Here is an 11,482-nt window from a genome sequence, read left to right as displayed (position 1 = left end):
AAAGAGGGGAGGGTACAGGGGGAGGTGCTAGGCTCTTAATTCCAACAGGCAGGCAGGTAGATCTCTGTAAGTTTAAGACCAGCCAGAGCGACACAGTGAGACCCTATCTCAAGAGAGAAGTCTTAACAAAGTCTCCTAAACTAAATTTCAATACAGATGTGCACGTTAATTATCATTTTGTACAAGGCCCCAGAATTAATGGGTCTCTCCTGTGTACCAGTGAAAACTGCTTCATCCAAATCAAACAAAAGCTAAACACCAACTGTGTGGACTTTTCTGGAAAAACAGAGCATAGCGAAATACTGACCATCATAGTCCTTACAGAGTAAAAAGACTAAAAAAGGCCATTTACACTACATGTAGTTCCCATTTAATGAAGCAAAGACATTCTAAGGAACCCTAGATCAAAAGTATGTGTAAGACGTTATCACAGCGTAGAGAAGGAAAGCAACTGGTGTCCTGGTCACCCGATTTTGCAGGCAGTATTTGTTTATATTATGTAACTAACCAATAACTTTCAACTTCGGTCCACCTCCTTTGCTCACCACACCCACCCCGGAAAGGAAAATTAAGCACAAAGATAATGAGTCCCGAATCCCTGTGCCTTTAGAATATTTTCCCTTGCTTTCATTAGGTAAACGAAGCTGGGTTTCATTTAAGAAAAGGCAAAAACAAAACAGAAAGCCCAAAACACCACTTCTCCATGTTACTCACATAGAAAGCAAAGCAAAATGCCATTTGCAGTAGCCTTCCAAGAAAAATTTAAGTTTAACAGATGTCAAAGAAATACAACTGAAATTAACATGAAGTAAAGAGGGCCACTCTGTTTCAGAATGAATGATACTCTCTGGAACTAAAACTGGATTACCATCATAGCGCAAATCCAGTCAACGAAATGCAGTGGTATGATTCCACCGAAAACTTGAGAAGGCAAGTGCTCAAAGCAGTCTATAAGTCCCCAAAAGATGAAGGTGTACAAAGTGACACTGGTTTATCTCAGAGTCATCTCCACTGATAGGAACTTCTTTACAGATAATGAATGCACTTTCAAGAACAAGAGCGCTTCTCCTGACCAGGGCAATCCAAAGGTTTAGGGGGAAAAATGAGTAAGTGACTTCTGGAAATCATGAGGGTAGTAACAAAAACAAACAAACAGACAGACAAAATGGCACATCACTTTGTAAATCTACCCAAGGCAATGAACTCTCAAAATAACTTCATTATGAAGTAGAAAAGCAAAGACTGAAACGCTCAAAGATTGTTTAATCCATTTTCATTGTGAACTCCTGAGTTCACAGTAGTGTCTAGACACTTCAAGTGACCCAATATTTCAGCCGAAAGACACTTTCTTAGCAAGAAAAAAAACTGAGGGTGCGTCTCGCACCCCAGTTAAGTGTCAGAGAATCTATTTACAAAAAGCAGCGATTCGCTAGTTCTCAAAGTGCTTGCACTAGGCAGGGCTCGGTGACAGAGGAGCCGAATGCGCCACGGTCCCCCGCCCCCTGGGAGAAAGCGCGTTAAAGCCCCCAAAGGTGGCCGGGGGCGCGCAGTGTTTACCCTGCTCGACTGCCCCTGGGAGCTGCTCGTTCCCGTGGCCGCACACTCTGTTCGAGCGCCGCGCTCCACCGAGCAGCCGTCCCTCAGAGGAGAGCCGCAGCAGGCTCCACAGGAGCAGGCAGCAGGGGAATGTGGGTCCGAGGAGGCCGGGATCTGCGGCCCCGCAATCCAGCCCCGGCTGCCGCTGCTAAGAAGGGTCCGCCACCCGCGTCGCGCCCGCGCGCCCCCGCGTCCCGCAGCTCGCGCGCCCGGCCGAGAACAGCCGAGGGGGAGGGGCGGCTGCGCGCGCGCCCCCTCCTCAGACGCCCAAACTTCCCTCAACTCCCTCAACTAAGTTGCGCTCTCACCGTGCGGCTCCCCGGGCTCCCCCGCGGGCCGAGCCGGAGCAGCTCCGCACCTTGGCCGCGGAGAAGGACAATAGGCGGCCGCTCCCTCGGCGGCGGCGGTGACGGCTGGAGCAAGGAGCAAGCACGGCGGTCTCGACCGAGCCCAAGCGCTTAGCAGCAGCAGCAGCAGCTACGGGTCCGCGACCGCCCTGCACACAGCCCGGCCCACCCGCGCATGCGCCGCCTGGGGGCCGAGGGTGGGCGGGGCAACAAGCCCAACCTAAAAGTTTCTATTGGACAACTAGAGTGTCCATCACATTCTGTGAGACCAATAGAAAGGCTTCTTAGCAGTTGGCTCCGGTTGCTAAGGAACGATGAGGTTGACCGCCACTGCTGCCAGGCGGCAAAGTGATCAAAGTCGGGTGGCTGGCAGCAGCTGCTGGGGAAATGCCCACCCACCTTCTCCTATCCGCCCCATCTCCGGAAGCCACCCCTTCCTCTGTGCGCCTGCTGCTTACCTAAGTCGGAGCATTTACCACAGGTTGACTCTAAGACTCAATGGAGTCTTCTTAAGCGACACAAAGTACTCAAGTGTGTTGGATGGGTGAATGATCCGTGGACAGGATAAAGATTGTCACAGTGTATCCTGTGACTTTGAGCTATTCGATCACCACAAAATCATTGCCTTTGAGTTGCCATGGACTTCAGAAATCATCTGGTGGCTTCGGAGAAACAAAGTATGGACATGTGCCAATGGTGACCCAAGAGATTACTTTAATTAGTACAAGAAGAAACTTCTTTTTGATAGTTACATATTTTAATGTGTTATTAAGGGAAAACATGCCTATCACGTCAAACTATTTTGACATGTTATTTCTTCAGTCAATAGAAAGTTGAAAAAGAGCTGGGGATTATGAATATTAAGTAAGAAATGTGAGGTTTTCTGTGCAGCTCAATATTTATAGTGGTTGAAGTAAGAAAGGTGGTTTCCTAGGAGAAGGGTATTGCCTGGGAAGGAACAGAATGGAATCCCTGCAGTACTGGCTTTGTATTTTTATTTGGGTGATAAAAGCATGCAAATATGAAAATATCATGTGGCTGCACCCCTACCTTCCAGTAGCATGACAGCTAGTCAGTAAAGGTGAAGCTTCTAGTTAGGCACCAGTTCCACTCTTCCATGTTTGATGATACAAGTAGGTGTTAGCTTCAGCAATAGGCCTTACCATCAGGTTATGGAGAGTAACCACCGGTATTGAAAGAGCCTGTGATACTGAAAGTTTCTATAGGGCCCCTTTGACCAACAATGCAATAAGATATCACCCATTCCTGGCACTGCAGGCTTTACAGAGTGGTGTATGATGTCTAGTTGTCTGCCCTGTTATTTAATGATTCCTTTTTAGATTCCTTTCATACATGCATTTATTTTAGGAAGCTTCTACAGTAGGTTTTCACATTGGCGTTTCAAAAGTCCTTTAGTAGTACTTGTCCCTCCCCATAGTCCCTTTCTTACACTTCTCTCCTATTCTCATCTCAACTTAATCCTCCTAGTTTCCCCATTATCTTTGCATAACAATATGTTCCATTGCCCCTACATATAAGACAAAACTTAAAATATTTGTCTTTGAGAATCTATGTTACTGCACTCAGGATGATTTTTTTTCTAGCTCCATATTCCATAATTGTTTGTAACAGCTGAAAAATATTCCATTGTGAAAATTTATTCCATTTTCATTATCCATTCATCAGTTGGTGGACATCTAGGCTGTTTCCAGTTTCTGGCTATTATGAATAGAGCAGCCATGAACATGGATGAGCAAGTATCTCTATAGTAGGATATAGAATCCTTGGGGTATATATCCAAGAATGATATAGGTGAATCTTGAGGCAGATTGACTTCCAGCTTCCTGAGAAACCACCACACTGATTTCCATAGTGACTAGACAAGTTTGCATAAATAAGTGTTCCCCTTTCCCTGCATCCTTAGCAACATGTGCATTCTTTTATTGATCTTGGGCCATTCTGACTGCTGTAAAATGAAATCTCACAGTACTTTTAATTTGCATTTCTCTGATGGCTAAAGATGTTGAACATGTCTTTAAGGGTTTCTCAACCATTGTGTTTCATTGTATTTCTTTTGGGAGCTCTCTGCTTAGTTCTGAACTGCACTTTCGGGTTGAATTATTTGTTTTCTTGATGTTCATTTTTTTTCTTCATGTATTTTAGATACTAATCCTCTATCGGATGTATAATCCAACAATCTTGACAAAGATCTTTCCCATTCTATAGAGGGCTGCTTTGCCAAAATTATGGAAAATATGTGGTCCTTGACCATACAGAAGTTCTTCATTTCATGAGGTCCCATTTATTAATAATTGGTCCTACTGCCCATGCTACTAGTGCCCTATTCAGAAATGCCTCCCCTGTGCCAATAGTTCAAGACTCTTGCCCTCCTTTCTCTTTTATCCGATTCGGGATATCTGACCTTATGTTGATGTCCTTGATCCATTTGGAGCTTTCTTCAGAGTGCTATTTAGGGATCTAGATTCATTCTTCTACACGCAGACATCCAGTTTGACTAGTGCCACGTGTGGGAAAAAAAATGCTGTCTTTTCTCTGGTGTGTACTATACATTAAATCTCCATTAAAATTCTAGCAATTCTTCACAGAAATTGAAAATAAAACTATTCAATAAAAAACTCAGAATATGCAAAATGATTTTTAATTTATTTTTTATTAAGAATTGCTATTGGTAGGATAGTCATTTTCACAATACTAATCCTACTGATCTGTGAGCATGGGAGATGGTTCAATCTTCTGGTGTCCTCTTCATTTCCTTCCTTCAATGCCTTATAGCTTTTATTAAACAAGTCAAGTCTTTTACTTTCTTGGATAAAGTTATCCCAAGATCTTCTCTCTTTGTATTATAGTTAACTTGGCTATGGCTTAGTAATCAATCTTACTGATTTTCTCTAAGTTCTAAGAACCAACTTTTTGTTTCATTGATTCTTTTTTTTTCTTTTCTCTTTGTTTCCAAGGCAGGGCTTCTCTGTATAGCCCTGGTTGTCCTGGAACTCACTCTGTAGACCAGGCTGGCCTCGAACTCAGAAATCCACCTGCCTCTGCCTCCCAAGTGCTGGGATTAAAGGTGTGTGCCACCACCGCCCGGCCGTTTCATTGATTCTTTATATCACTTTGTTTGTTTCTGGTTCAGTGTTTAAGCCTTGGGTTTGATTCTTTTCTTCTATTCTTTTTGAGGTATTATTTCTTCTTCTCCTCCTCCTCTTCCTTCTTCTTCTTCCTCTAGAGATTTCAGATGTGCTGCTTAGCTACAAAGATGAGAACTCTCCATTTTTTTTTTTTAAGTAAGCGTTTAGTGCAGTGAACTTGCATCTTAAAACTGCCTTCATTGTGTCCCAGAGGTTCGGGTATGTTGTGTTTATTTTTATTCAATTCAAGAAATACAGAGGCAGGTGGATTTCTGAGTTTGAGGCCAGCCTGGTCTGCAGAGTGAGTTCCAGGACAGCCAGGACTACACAGAGAAACCCTGTCCCAAAAAAACAAAAAAGAAAAAAAATCAATTAAAAAAATACTTGAAGTTTCCAACTGGATTTCTGTTTGACCCATTTTTAATTCTGTAGTAAGTTGTTTGATTTCCATGACTTCAAATAATTTCTGCTGTTTCTGTTGTTGTTGATATCAAGCTTTAATCCATGATGGTCAAATAGATACAGAGTATTATTGCAATTTTTAAATATATTTGTTAAGCCTTATAATGGTTCCTAGCATGTCATCGATTTTGACTCCTGAGCAAAAAGTATAATCATTGGTGTTTGAGTGAAATATTGTGTAGATGTCTGCTAGGTCCATTTGATTTGTGACATTATGTAATTTCAACATTTCTCTGTTTAGTTTTTGTCTGGATGACCTGTTTATTGGCAAATGTAGAGTACTGAAGTCATCCACTATCACTGTGTGAGGTTAATATCCAGTTTTGGCTATAGTGACGTTCCTTTTTTTAAATTTGGGTACACTTGTGTTTGGTTCATAAATGGTTATGATTAGAGTATCATCTCAGCTGATCCTAAAATGAATCTATAGTATCCTTCCCTATCCTTTCTGTTTAGCTTTGCTTTGGAGACTATTTTATAAGATATTAAAAAGCTACACCTACTTGGTTCCTAGGTTCATTTCCTTTGAATACCTTTTTCCATTCTTTCACCCTGAAATAACATCTATTATTAATGATGAGTTATGTTTCTCGGATGTAGACATAGAACTGGATCCTGATTTTTAATCCTGTCTGTTTGATTGTGTCTTTTTATTGGGAAATTGAGATCATTAATATTAAGGGTTATTGATGAAAAAAATTTTTTTATTGATTCCTGGCTTTGGTTTTGCTGTTTGGTGGTGGTGGTTTATTTGTTTGCTTGCTTTTTGTTTTGTTTTGTTGAGGCAGGGAAGAGTTGGTTTTTTTGGTTTTTGGTTTTTGTTTTCTGGTTTTTGGAGACTGGTTTTCTCTGTGTAGCCCTGGCTATTCTGGAACTCACTTTGCAGACCAGGCTGGCCTCAAACTCAGAGATCTGCCTGCCTCTGCCTCTGCAGTGCTGGGATTAAAGGCACGTACCAGTAGCAGTTTGTTATTTTGTTTTTATGGTGCAGATTTCCATCTCCACCGTTTTTAGATTATTTTTATGTCTTCTTGGGAGTGGTTAACTTCCTCAGGCTGAAACTTTTCTTCTAGTGATATCTCTTGAGCTTGGTTGATAAATAAACAGAAAGTGCTAGCAGGGCGGTGGTGGCACACATCTAGCACTTGGGAGGCAGAGGCATTTCTGAATTCGAGGCCAGCCTGGTCTACAGAGTGAGTTCTAGGATGGCCAGAGCTATACAGAGAAACCCTATCTTGAAAAAAACAAACAAACAAACAAACAAACAAACAACAAAAAAAGAAAGTGCTTTAATCTGTTTTTTGACATGTAATGTATTTCTTCCTCCATCTCTTTGGGTGATAGTTTTTCTGGGTATAGTAATCTGGGCAGGCATCACTGGTGTCTTAGATTTTTGTAGAACATCTGTACAGGCCTTTTTGGCTTTCAGGGTCTCCACTGAGAAGCTGACTATTATTCTAATGGCCTTGCCTCTATATGTGATTTTTGGCGTTTACCCCTTGCAGCTCTCATTGTTATGTATATTTAGTGGTTTATGATAATGTATCATGAGACATTTCTTTTCAGTACTCTGTATTTGGTGTTCTGTATGCTTCTTGTACTTAGAAAGGCTTATTATTTAGACCTGGGAAATTTTCTTCTATTATTTTGTTCAAAAATATTTTTTGTGCCTTTGATTTGGGTTTCTTCTTCTTCTTCTATCTCTATCATTTATACGTTTGGCCTTTTCATAGTGTCCCAGATTTCCTGGCTGTTTTGTGCCTAGATATTTATTTATTTATTTATTTATTTACTTATTTATTTATTTTTAGATTTTTACATTTCCTTTGACTGAGCTATCCATTTCTTCTACCTTGTCTTCAAGGCCTGAAGTCCTCTCTTCATGCCTTTTAATCTGTTGGGTTTTTGTTTTGACATCTTAAGTTTTTCATTTCAGTTTGGATTTTCTTTAGCATTTCTCTTTCTACATTCATGTATTGAAATGTTTTCAGTATTCTATTCAACTGTGTTTTAACAAGTCTTCATTAAGGCATTTATTCATAATCTTTCTAATATCCTTGAACATAGTCACAATTGGTATTTTAAAGTTCTTGTACTTCAGCTAAACCACATCTTTTAGGGTCTATTACGATACAGCTAATGGCTTCTGAAGGAGACACACTGTCTTGGCTGTTCATGTTTATGTTTTTGTTGAGTTATGCTGGCTGAAGTATTTCTTACTGTAGATATCTGGTCTCATCTTGTTGTCTGGGTGTTTCACTCTTTGGTTGCTGTTGATTACTTGGGGTCCTAGGCAAGTGTAGTGGTAGTGGGGTCCCTTATAGAGAGTGTATCTGTTTCTGGGGGTCAGTGGGCAGTGACACAAAAGAATGGAGCTAGGCTAGGAGGAAAGGCCCAGAGGGCCTGTGGAAAAGAACCAAGAGGATCCTGTCTACGACAAAATGCTAGGTCCCTGGATGTGGGGTGTGAGGTAGGAGGTAGGGTTCCTGCAATCAGGTTGCAGTAGTACCAAGAATATGTCTGGAGAGACAGGGTAAAAAGGGTTAAGGGGACCCTGGATCTGTATGAAGAGGTAGCATCTCTAGTGAATCTTGAAGTTGGGTGGAGAAGGGGTGTCTGAGAGCAGAAGGCTGCAGGGTTGAGGTGAAACTAGAGAGATCATAATGAAGAGCAGGAAGGATAATGAAAATCCCAGAGTGCCATCTTGGTGCTAATTGTGACAGGAGCAGGGGTAGGATACCAGATGGAAAGTGTTTCTGGGGATCTGTGGCTGACACAAAGGAGCTTTCTATTAGAAAGGCTCCTGGTGTTAGCTGAAATGTGCTCCTTTTTGAGCAGACCTGGTTCTCACATATATTTTCTTAGTTCATCCTTATGAGGTGATTTTATTTCAGGTCCTCTCTTCCTTGCAAAATTATTTCCAAACGACTGCCCACCCTTCCCCAAACTCACTCTAATTTCTCTTTGTCAGTATTAAAAACTGACATGTTCCTGTAATGTCAGTACTTGGTAAATGAAGGCCAGAAGGTCAGGAGTTCAAGGGCAGCTTCAGCTATGTAGCAAAATCAAAATCAGCCTTGGCCACATGAGGGAAAATGAAAAGTGAAAAGCTGGCCCAAGGAGAGGGGATGAGAGTCCTGCTTGTAGTCCTGACTCTGTCACAAAGTATCCCACCATGGGCAGCTGGGCACTCCTTAAGGGACCTTAAATCAAGGAGCCTGACCGAGAATCATTTGTGTCCTAGAGCTTGGATATCTACTAATGAGTGACATTCTCTTAAAACCTGGCTTATTTGCTACAAAGACAGCAGTGTCCCTGTGTTAGTGCTCCAGTGATAAGAGATAACACCATCCCACAACCTCACCTCTCTGGGATTTTTAGGGGACTTCAGGAGGTACCAAGTACTAACAGCCCAGCACCAGGTTTATGATTCACCTAGAAAACTTTGTTCAGTGTAGACTATAATACAATAAATCTGAGGTTCTGGGAGTCTGCATTTCTGAACAACCTCTTGGCTGTTGTTTTAGAAAATCCACTTTGAGAGCCAAGGGTCTACTCTACATCTTCCAGACAGGTAGGCCCACTTTAGAAAGTCCCAAATGGTGGGATCTCTTGTTATTCAGATTCAACCCCAAAATGTCCTGCCTTAGAGAAACTTCCCAGCCACTCAATCTTCCATCCAAGAGTAATAGACTATGTATTGATTTACACGAGAAATGGGTGGTTTATAGGCTTTGTTCTCCCATGTAATTTTATCTAATATCATTATTCAATTTGAATTCAGTGTTCCAATTATTATTATTATTTTCCATTTCTTGGCATCAAAACTCAGGGCTTTGTGTATACTTAGCAAGCATACCTCTGACCTATGTCCGCAGCCCAGTAATTACTTTCATAACCAAGTTCTCTGACTTCACTTGGGTTGCTTCAAGTACACAAGATTTCTGAAGACAAATGACTTCTCCACCCAAGCAGATTGTAAATAACTTTCAGCCTGGCACCACCCTAAAGAAATTCACTGTTTAGAAAGTTTGCCAAGATGAACTCAGATTACACTAACTTGAACACAGCTTGTTTGGAGGATTTTGGGGTTTTGTTTGTTTGTTTTTGAAGACAGGTTTTTAAGTAGCCTAGGCTGGCCTCAAACTTGCTTGAAATGGGCTTGCATTCCTGATCCTCCTGCCCATACATCCCTAGAGCTAAAATTACAGGTATATGCCAGCACAACACCATAACAGCTCCTTTTTAAAAAAGGTATCTATTCAGTATCATGATAAACTGATACACTGAGCAAGCAACAGCATGGGAGGAAACAATTTTTCATTAAAATATGTTGCATTGTTCACATTGATATGCATTATTGACATAGCTATCTATATACACGCACAAAATAAATGTGAAAATAAATAATAAGAATCCTTGTTGGAGACCATCAGTTAAAGCAGTGGTTCTCAAACTGTGGTTTGAGACTGTTTTGAGGTGTAGTGACCCCTTCAAAAGGGTCCCATATCAGATTTCTTACATATCAAATATTTAATTTACATTATGATTCATAATAGTGACAAAATTACAGTTCCAAAGTAGGAGCCGTAAAAATAATTTTACGGTTAAGAGTCAGCACAACATGAGGAACTGTATTAAAGAGCCACAGCATTAGCAAAGCTGAGAACCACTGAGTAAGGCCTCTTGCCACCAAGCCTGATTGGCCTGATTTTCATACTTGGAACTGTGGTGTAAGGAGAGAATTGAATCTGGAAAGTTGCTCTCTGATCACCATATAACTGCCCTGGCATATGCATGTACATGCATACATGTGTACACAAACACGCAATAGACACACAAATATATATGTATATATGATTATAAGTATATATGTGTGTATGATTATAAGTATATGTGTATGTATATGTATATATGTACATATATAATTTAAGTATATAATGTATATGGATATTGCCTAAAACATAGCATCTTTGTTTCGGCTAGGGCTTTCTGCTACTGTGCTGTGCTCACCTGAAGCACAATTGTGCAGAAGGTATGAATGTGACCCAGTGCTTTTGTAGAGGGCAGCAGTGTCATGTTCCAAGATCAAAAGTTAGCTGGACACCTCTAAAGTAACCCATCTTCAGTGGAAGATATTACTGCCATTATGGGAAGCATGATGGAAGATTATTTTCAAAAAGCTGAAAGTTGATTGACCATATGACCTCGCTATCTCACTGCTTAGGTATATATCAAGAAGATAAAGGAGATACGATTAACATATAAAGTAGTTACCTGAATACTTATGTGCATTGCAGTGCTATCCAGTCCTCAAGAAATGGGTTAAGTTTGAGTGTTCATCAATAGGTGAATAAATAAAAAAAGTACAGTGTGTGTGTGTGTGTGTGTGTGTGTGTTATTCAGGCAATTTAAAAAAAAAGAAAAGAAAACCTAGGACTGAAGAGATGGCTTAATGGTTAAGAGTGTTTGTTGTTTTATGGGGAGAACTGGAATTCAGATCCCAGTACACACAATGGCTATCTCACAAACACATACAATTCTAGCTCCAAGGGATCCAGTGCCCTTTTCTGGCCTATCTAGACACCTGTGCATGCCCACAAAAGCACGAACACACACACACACACACACACACACACACACACACACACACGTAACCTTTTAAAGAAATGATCACACTTTGTCCACAAATATGTACAATTATTATCTGATAAATATGTGTGCATATGCGTATTAACTTAAAAATGAAGAGCTGGAATGATGGTTCAGTGTTTAAGAGTATCTGCTACTCTTGCAGAAGACCTGGGCTCAGTTCCCAGCACCTGGCACAGCAGCTCACGGCAACCTGCAACTCCAGTTCCAAGGGGATCCAATGCCCCTCTTCTGGTCTTTTTGGGCACTAGGGAATATGCTCATTGTACACACATACAT

The 11,482-nt window shown here is 41.1% G+C and overlaps 1 protein-coding gene and 1 long non-coding RNA gene across 9 annotated transcripts in view; one reads left to right on the top strand and one right to left on the bottom strand.

Moving 5' to 3' along the window:
• Positions 1-2,111, bottom strand: part of Akap13 (A-kinase anchoring protein 13) — a 303,651-nt gene extending 301,540 nt beyond the window's left edge. For all 8 annotated transcript variants that reach the window (XM_031387008.1, XM_031387010.1, XM_031387009.1 and 5 more), the window contains exon 1: positions 1,905-2,111. The gene's annotated coding sequence lies outside the window, so the exon portion shown is untranslated. The remainder of the gene's footprint in view (positions 1-1,904) is intronic.
• Positions 2,112-2,261: 150 nt separating this feature from the next.
• Positions 2,262-10,927, top strand: LOC116100583. Its single transcript, XR_004122651.1, has 2 exons — positions 2,262-2,620; positions 10,538-10,927. It is a non-coding gene; the product is annotated as an uncharacterized LOC116100583 (long non-coding RNA).
• Positions 10,928-11,482: the final 555 nt, after the last annotated feature.

This window comes from Mastomys coucha, unplaced genomic scaffold (genome assembly GCF_008632895.1).
Source record: "Mastomys coucha isolate ucsf_1 unplaced genomic scaffold, UCSF_Mcou_1 pScaffold21, whole genome shotgun sequence".
Taxonomy (NCBI): domain Eukaryota; kingdom Metazoa; phylum Chordata; class Mammalia; order Rodentia; family Muridae; genus Mastomys; species Mastomys coucha.
Note: the sequence above shows the minus strand (reverse complement) of the source record. Positions and strands in the feature narration are given on the sequence as shown.